Source organism: Coffea eugenioides, chromosome 4, assembly GCF_003713205.1.
Source record: "Coffea eugenioides isolate CCC68of chromosome 4, Ceug_1.0, whole genome shotgun sequence".
Taxonomy (NCBI): Eukaryota; Viridiplantae; Streptophyta; class Magnoliopsida; order Gentianales; family Rubiaceae; genus Coffea; species Coffea eugenioides.
Window position 1 is genome coordinate 13,776,181 of NC_040038.1, and position 8,780 is coordinate 13,784,960.

General features: G+C 30.1%; 1 pseudogene; it reads left to right on the forward strand.

Annotated features, from left to right (window-relative positions):
* LOC113769092 overlaps positions 1 to 2,648 on the forward strand; it is an 8,134-nt pseudogene extending 5,486 nt beyond the window's left edge.
* The last annotated feature ends 6,132 nt before the right edge of the window (positions 2,649 to 8,780 follow it).

Sequence of the window (8,780 nt, forward strand, 5' to 3'; positions counted from 1 at the left end):
TTTTTTTTTTTTTTTGCCAATCGTTATCTTATCTATCCTATACTATTCTAATTTAAGTAGGACACCCAACTAAATCTGAGGGGACCGTTGAAAACTGAATCACTATCGAACCAAATAGATATACTATGCATTCGTCTGAATTTTTTTAAGAAGTTATTTAATGTGACAATTGATGAAAAACAAGGGTTCACCAATGTTTTCAGAACCGGACCGGACCGGCCGGTTCGACCGGTTGGACCGCGAACCGGCCATGTCACCGGTCCGGTCTAATGTTAAAGCCGGAAGTTCATGGAGAACCGTTGAAACCCGGACGAACCGGACGAACCGTGCGAACCGTTAAGAACCGTAAACCGGCGGTTTTTTAAATTCTTCAACAAAATATTAAGAATGGTGTAGCTAAAATTCGAACCTGGGTCTCCAAGTTTAAATATGACAATCTTACCGCTAGACTGTACTTAAGTTTGTTGAGAATTCTACTTAACTAAAAAATATATTAAAACATCAAGTTCTTCTCTTATTTTTTTTTTCAATTTTTTCTTCTTAACCATTTTTAACCCAAATATCCACAACAAGATTTTCTCAAGTCTTCACCATTATTATCAGGTTATTATCTTTAGCAGATTGTAAACAAGTTGAAAATTTCAACTTTTCTTGTTTTCCAACATTTTAGTAAGTTTAATTTTTTCTTTTCAAGGTTTTTTTCTATATTATTATCTTTAGTTGATTTTTTGCATTTTCTTCTTTTTCCCCTCAATTTTCATATGTTTCCCTCATTTTTGTTTTATTTTTATTCGATTAATTAAGGATGAAATTTTTGCAAAAGTAGTGCACATCCATGTAGGAATTGGGTAGGAATTACAAATAATAACATTGGGTTGGTCAAAAATATGGTAGTTGGCACATAATCGAAGCTATTGATAATTGAATTTAAAATAATTAATGGTATAGGATCATTGAATTTAATATAACATGTTAATTAGTAATGTTTAGTAGCAATTAATTTTTTATGTGTTTAACTGTATATTTGTTTTTCAAAAATTTTTAGTTTTTTTTAGTTTGAGCAATTAGATTTATATTTTTATAATAAAATTTTAACTTTTTCAGCTTAAGTTGATGAATTGTGAAGGTGGTGTGGTTGCTTATCATGCCACTGATAAAAGTTTGCTATTCAAATAGTTTGTCTTAACTTGAACTCTTTTATGGATTTTTTTAAGGGTTGTAAAAGAATTTCAATATTTAATTTATTTATTTTTTGTGTTTTTATTTGTGATAATTGGTGCACATTTGGATTGTATCTCTTTATGTTTATAATGAATTTATGAAAATTTGTGGTGAATTATGATATTTTAATTATATTTATCATTCCATGTTTTGTGTATAACTTTTAGAAAATTTATTATTATCATAACTTAAATTAAGTTATGTTGGTAAAGTTCAAGTGTAGAATGAAACCTGCTTAGTACTTAACACTCAAAAAAAAAAAAAAAAACAGTGAACCTTTGAACCGGCCGGTTGGACCGGTCGGACTGGTCGAACCGCGAACCGGCCACCTCTCCGGTTCACTGACCGGTCCGAGTTTAAAAACATTGGGGTTCACCTCATCAAGTTTTTAATGGCTTAGTGGTTGCCTCGAAGCTGTAATCCATTACATCCAAATTGGACGGAATTGATACCGGTTTTCGGGTTTTGGTTGCATTCTTCTCAAAATCACAGCCTTGATTGCTGTGTTTGCGTGTCGGCAGAAATTTATTGGCTGGTAGTAAGTGCCCATGGTTTTGGATGCCACGGTAAAGTCTTAGTATGAACAGGCAACAATCGATCAAATTTCCACAACCAAGAAACTTTTATGGGTCGACGGTTTTGGATACTATAATAATAAATTCTAGGTCTTTGGTATGGTGGACGCCTCTACAGACTAGTATCAAAATTGTACAAGTGGTGTGCAAATTAATAAAACATAGAAGAAGAAGTCAGATTAAAACTTGTCAATTGATACAGCTAAAAACTCAGCAATAGGCCATCGGGTAAAAAGTAAAGAAGAGTATTAGTTGTTCAATATAATTTGAAAATATTATAACATCAATTTGTTAAATAAGAATAAAATAGTCATTTATAACATCAATTTGTTAAATATATTGATTTATAACTTCGAGTTTCGAATGTTTTATGCTACCTAGGAAGTTTTAGAAAATAACATCAACTTTAACTTGATAGTCATTTATAGTCGTGGTCAAATTAATTTACAAATTAGATTGTATTATAGGGAAATAATAGAGTCGATGTAGTTGTTAGAATAAAATGTCATTATAGTAATAGAAGTAAATAACCCCAAGTTATTATTTAAAGAATGTATATAAACTGGAAAGAGGGTGCCAAAACATGGTCGTCCTCCGTGTGCATTGTACGTGGTTTTGTGTGTTTTGAGGAATATTCTTTTGTGTGTTGGAATTCAAAACAGATTAAAAGAAAGGCTCTTATTTTGGGATGTTGCTGCGATATGTTTAGGAATCAGAAAAGAGGTGTGGAAAGTTGCTGAGGTATGATTGTGACCACAAATGATAGGGGAAGTGTGGGTGATGGACACCTGTAAAGGGCTTCTTTACCTGCAACCTGGAGGGCTGTTGGGTGTTGGGGGATTACAACTGTAAATGTAAAATGTGGAGTGCCTAAATTAGGCAACTTCCAAAGTGATGGGGTCGTACGCTGAAGTAAGGGCAGGGAAAAAAGGAGCGAAGCTTGGCGGATAAGCTAAACACAGTATGCATAGTAGTAAGGAAGAAGTGCGAAATCGGACGAAAGCATTGAAAAGTGGGGTTCTTTTAATAAACACCGATGTGTTTATTTTGTATGCTTTCCGATAAATGAAGTACCCAATTTAAGAAAATTGGGTACTCCTGACCGTATGATGGACGAAAGCCATAAAGAGCTGGTCGTTTATAAGACAACGGGTTTAACTATACTTTTTTTTCCGATAAATACATTTCTATTTAAGGCACCTTGCTACTCTGTTCGTGTAACGGTCCAAAAGACATAAAGAGCTGATTTTTTATTCAACAACGGGATTATTTTCATTTTATCTGATAAAACATTGTGTCTTTAAGGCACCTTGGGTATTATGTTGTTGTAAGAGAGGAAAACCATAAAGAGTTGAAACTTTTAAATTGAAACACACGTTTGAATATATGAATAGGCCTCTACGGAAAATGGGTTTAATCTTTACTTATAATGGGGGAAAGCCATATAGAACTGGTTTTATTATCGAAAAATGCATTTCAATATAATGTTGTCAGATAAATAAATATTTATTTAAGGAAAATGGGTACTCCGTTCTTATATTTTTTTCGATAAATACTTTTATACATTTCTATTTATTAGTAAGAATTACTATTTATGTATAAAAACTTACTATTATTTGAACTAAACTTACTCTTTTAAAAGTAAGTTTGGGATATAAAGTAGTAATCTACTTATTTAAAAATTAAGTTTAATATTTATTCCAATTTACCTTTTGAGGTATAAAAGTTACTAATCTATTAGGCTTAACTTACTATTTTAGATAGGAAACTTAGGGTTTGTTTGGATTGCGATTTATTTACCAAAATATATTTGCTTACATTATCATTACAATTTTCAACACACCTTTTTATCTTTCCAATTACCTTTTTATCTCACATACATCACATTACAAAAAGTGCTACAGTAAAAATATCTCTAATAATTCACAATCCAAACAAATCCTTACTTCCATGATTTTAGGTGTTATTCTATTTAGGTGAATAGGTCCAACAATAAATCAAATGATCGCTAAAAGTGCAACAACATGTTATATTAGATAAAAACTATTTCGCTACCATAACTATCATTTAGTATATCTATATGTATTGGTGAGGGGGTTTTGGATAGGGAGCTTCCAAAATTGTCAAAAGTTTGAATGCTATTTTAATAGAATTTTACATTTTTATAATTAAAAAATGTTTATCTCTTAACTAATCATGTAACCGCTCCTACAAATCCTATAATTATGCTCATATTTTTCCCACATTTTCCGCACGTTTTTTTCACAACCCCGTAAAATTCAAACTCCTAAACTTTAACTAACAGATAATAACCACCCCTGTAAAATGATATATGCAAATTTCAATTCACATCTCACATTTATTACTGACACTTATCATATCACTGATAGTAATAACTAACCGTTAATTTAAGAAATTCGCAACTACGAAAGTTCCAAAATTTAGTAGCCTGTTTAAATTACAATTTTCACAATTCAACGTATCTTATTGTCATAATATATTTTACTCTCACAATCATTCACAAATTATAAAGGGATTAAAAAATAAAAAATTTTTAATAAAAAATTAATTCAAAGGTAGTTAATTCACACACACACACACGCATACATATATATACATATATATATATTCATAATATAAATTAAAATTATAAAAAATTAGAAGGGCTAACTTTTTTTTACACAAATATTTACACAATATGAATTAAAATTTTTAAAACTTTGAAAAGAAGGGACCTATGGCACCGATTAGCCCCTATTAGTTTGGGAATGTTTCGATAGCAGATTTTTTCAAATAATATTTTGCTTATATTATAAACACATTTTTCAATCCATTTTTTTATCTCACATACATCATATCACAAAAAGTGTTATCATAATTATTTCAAATAATATTTTAAATAACACTCTATCCAAACAAATTTCAATAGCGTCTTAGTTCCAAACCTGCAAGATTACAAAAGAGAAAATAACTTATCACAAAATGAATTTTACACTATGGTGATCCCACCCAAATGTAGTTATTTCACGCACACACGTACATATATATACTTATATATTCTCATAATATAAACTAAAATTATAATAAATTTGGAGGACCAGTTTTATTTTACACAAATATTTATATAATTTAAAATTTTTAAAACTTGGGGAGGAGGGCTATGACCTCCATTAGCCCCTATTGGTTCCATTATTGATTTCAACAGCATCTTAATTTCAAACCTGTAAGATTACAAAGAAAAAAAATAACTAATCACAAAGCGAATCCCACACCATAGTGATCCCAATGAAATATTTTAAAAAGATTCAGCAAGTTCACTTAAAAAAAATACAAGTCTTGCTGAACTTTTTTTATAGTACGAATTCTTCAAAATTCAATAGAATTAATTAAACTACCAATATTAATTTTCATACTAAAAGTTGATTGGTGTAAAAAATATTCGCACATTTGTACAAGATTATCAAATCGAATGCATAATATTGGTAAGTATTTCATTTTAAAATCAAATAAAACATGCAATTACATTTATTTCTATCCAAATATCATTCATTTTCTAATATAAATTATTATTATCATTTTAGGATTCATCTTTCGCAAAAACACAATTCTTGATTGATTTACAGTTTTTGTCATATTTTGAACTATTGTTAGTCAAATCTTAAATTTTAATTATGTTGGTATAATTTTTTTAACTTTTTTCAAATTAAAATGGTATAATCTTTTAATTTATTTTAATAATGTAAGCACCGTGCGTAGTATGGATATTCACACTAGTTGTCCTTGTATGACCGAGCCTGAGAGTTTGGGCATGTTTTGGTTGAATGTTGTAATTCAAAATTTGGGGTTTGGAGGGAATAGGTTATATCCATTGTAATCAAAATTCAAACAAATGTGGGAATAAGCCTGGTTGTCACAATGAACTATATAAAGTGAATTTTTTTATTTATTTGCACAATGCTACCTTATTTTTACATGCATCAGAATGGATTGATTACAAGTTGCATTTGCTTGCCTTTTGCTAGAATTTTGGCTAATTAACAAATTATACTAATTGTAGAAAAGTAAGTTTGTAATCATTTTCAATTTTTAAAAAGTTTGAAAGTTTGGATAACAATAACAACAAATCTTCCTAGTTACATGTAGAATATCACTTGTTTCTATATCACATTTTTTATAGTTTAACACCTATGAATATAATAAGATAAAATTATTATTTTATAATACGATAAAATTTTATTATTTTCTAAGGTTATGTGAAAGGTCAAAATATTTTTCACAGAATATTTTAAAATATATAAGTACAAAAGAATATTAAATTATACATATAATCATATATTATACAAGTATGTTACGAGTACTTACTAACTAATGTACTAAGTTTTAATCATTTATAAAATATTTTTTTATTATTTCAAATAAGCTTCCTAGTATTGATTTAGTATAAGTCATAAAGGATTGGGTGATTTGAGTCAGCTACTTCTGTGTTAATTTTGACTGTGGTTAACAAACTCAATGATTTAGTCCGTCTAACTTAGGTTAGTGGAAAAATGGGTCACAGTTGGCTGGAATAAAATTATAATAAATCCGTTTTTCAATAAAAAAAAATGAACTCTTTATGACTTTGTTCCATTATAAGAACAGAGTACCAATTTTTCTAAAAAAATTATTTATTGGATAAAATAAAAATAAACCCTTTTTTCAATAAAATCCTAACTCTTTATGCCTTTTCTCTATTATAAGAACCGTGTACCTATTTTGCCATAAATAAATTTATTTATCAGATAAAAAATTATTTATCGAAAAAATAAAAATGAACCCGTTTCTCAATAAAACATCAGTTCTTTATGGCTTTCCTTCCTTATAAGAAAAGAGTATCCATTTTGCCATAAATAAATTTGTTTATCGAATAAAATAAAAATAAACTCTTTTTTCAATTAAAATCAGTTCTTTATGACTTTCCTCCATGATAAGAATATAGTACCCATTTTTCTAAAAAAAATATTATTTATCGAATAAAATAAAAATGAACCCGTTTTTCAATAAAAATACCAACTCTTTATAGTTTTTCTCAATTATAAGAACAGAGTACCCATTTTTTCATAAATAAATTTATTAATCGGATGAAAAAAAATATATTTTTCAATGAAACACCAGTTCTTTATAACTTTCCTCCGTTTACTAAAACAAAAAGGGTATTAACGACAACAACTTTAGTAAGAAGTAGAAAGCTTGACACTATTAAGAGACTTATAGCAAGGAAAAGGACAATAATACCTCATCAAAAATTGGAGCCAAAATGAGTGCGGGAAAGCTTTCCTCCAAATACTGATTCGAGTGGGCCAAAGTTTCATGTTATTGGTGGAAAATCATGGGTGTTTTTTTGTGAAAATTTCAAAATTTTGGTCCCTTTCAATTTTTAGCAGAGCCGTGCATTGAAAATTTTTTAACCATTCCTGGCACAGCACTTGTCAAGCGTAGCACCACATGAATTCCAAGCCTTCCATACTTGCAAGGCTACTTTTTCAAATATTGTTCTCAGATCAGAGCCCTCGAAAGTTCAATCGCAACCTCCTCTGCACCTTTCTCCTTCTATTTCTCTTTCCCTTTCTATCAATTTTCAGATTTTCGTAGACATATGGTTCCCCTCTTCCTCTCTAGCACCCAAATCTAAATTTATACAATCATGGACACACTTTAAAGACCCTTCCGATGCAATGGCAGACTTCAAGGAAAAGCGATGGTGTAAGTTTTTTAAGTAGATATGTTATTTTCATCTCTGTTTTGTCAATTGCCTTTTTCTTGCATTTTTGGTCAATTTAACAATCGCAAGATAAACTTTTTGAAATTGTAAGCATCTACTTCAGTGGATTAGAATGAATGGGCATCTCGGTTGGAGTAGAGAAAGGGGTCTTACTGGAAGGCAAAATGAAAACTGCCCGTCAAAATTTCAGATCTAAGATTTCAGGTAGTCTCCAACATATTTTCATACTAGAATTCTTCCTTCCACGATTTGATTTTTCCATGCTTTGTCGTATTGTTCAATCTCCTCTCTTTACCACTCTCGCTTCCATTCCTCCGTACCTCTCGTTGCCCAGCCCTAATTGTCCCCTTTTATTGTCCCAAACCCCCTGTATCTTACACAATTTTTGAATGCTAAACACTGATTATGACATGTTCTAAGATTGAAGCCTTATTTATTCAGTGACTTAACTGAAATTTTGGATGATTTTCTACTCCGATTGGTGATTAGGATTGATGGTGTAGGTGATTTTGCTTGTCTTTGGACTAGTTTGTGGTGCTTCATCATTATCTATTGTTTTATGTTTCAGTGTTGTAGGACCATTCGTGAAGCATATTTTTTCCCTTCCTTTGGGCTAATTCTAATGCTTTTATTGCACTGCATGTGATTCTCTTAGGTGATAACTTCTCCTCCTCCTGAATGTTTGTGCAAGTTTTAATGCATTTGATTTTTTTGCTATTTGATGATTTAATTTTATTGTTTATTTCTTAACTAAAGATCTAGAAAATAGAATATAGTTTTCTTTTAAGTGAACATACTGGACAAAAATAATAAAGATTAGAAAAAGGATCTCATTGGCTATTTGCACCTTAGAAGCCTTGTTGGCAGTAAAATGTAATTCCTTTTTTCAAGTTCATTTCATGCTTTCTAAGTTCGAATGTTACGCTTGCTTAGCTACTTCTCAATTTTGAATGAACTGCAATGGGTGAATGCATTTACGATTTTTGTGTTAAAGGAAACAGTCTTGGCGTTACTTTGCAATTGATTTCATGTTAATTGGGGTCATAATGATTTCTTCATCTTAAGTACATGCTACCAACTTGTAGTTTGAAATTCAGTTCACATTTTGTACTTGTGGTTAATAAAAGTGATCCTTAGCATTTTTTTAAAGTCCCTCATTTTCATTTCTTTTCATGCAACAATATAAGGATCAATGTCCTAGTTGATATATTAGGCTAATGCAG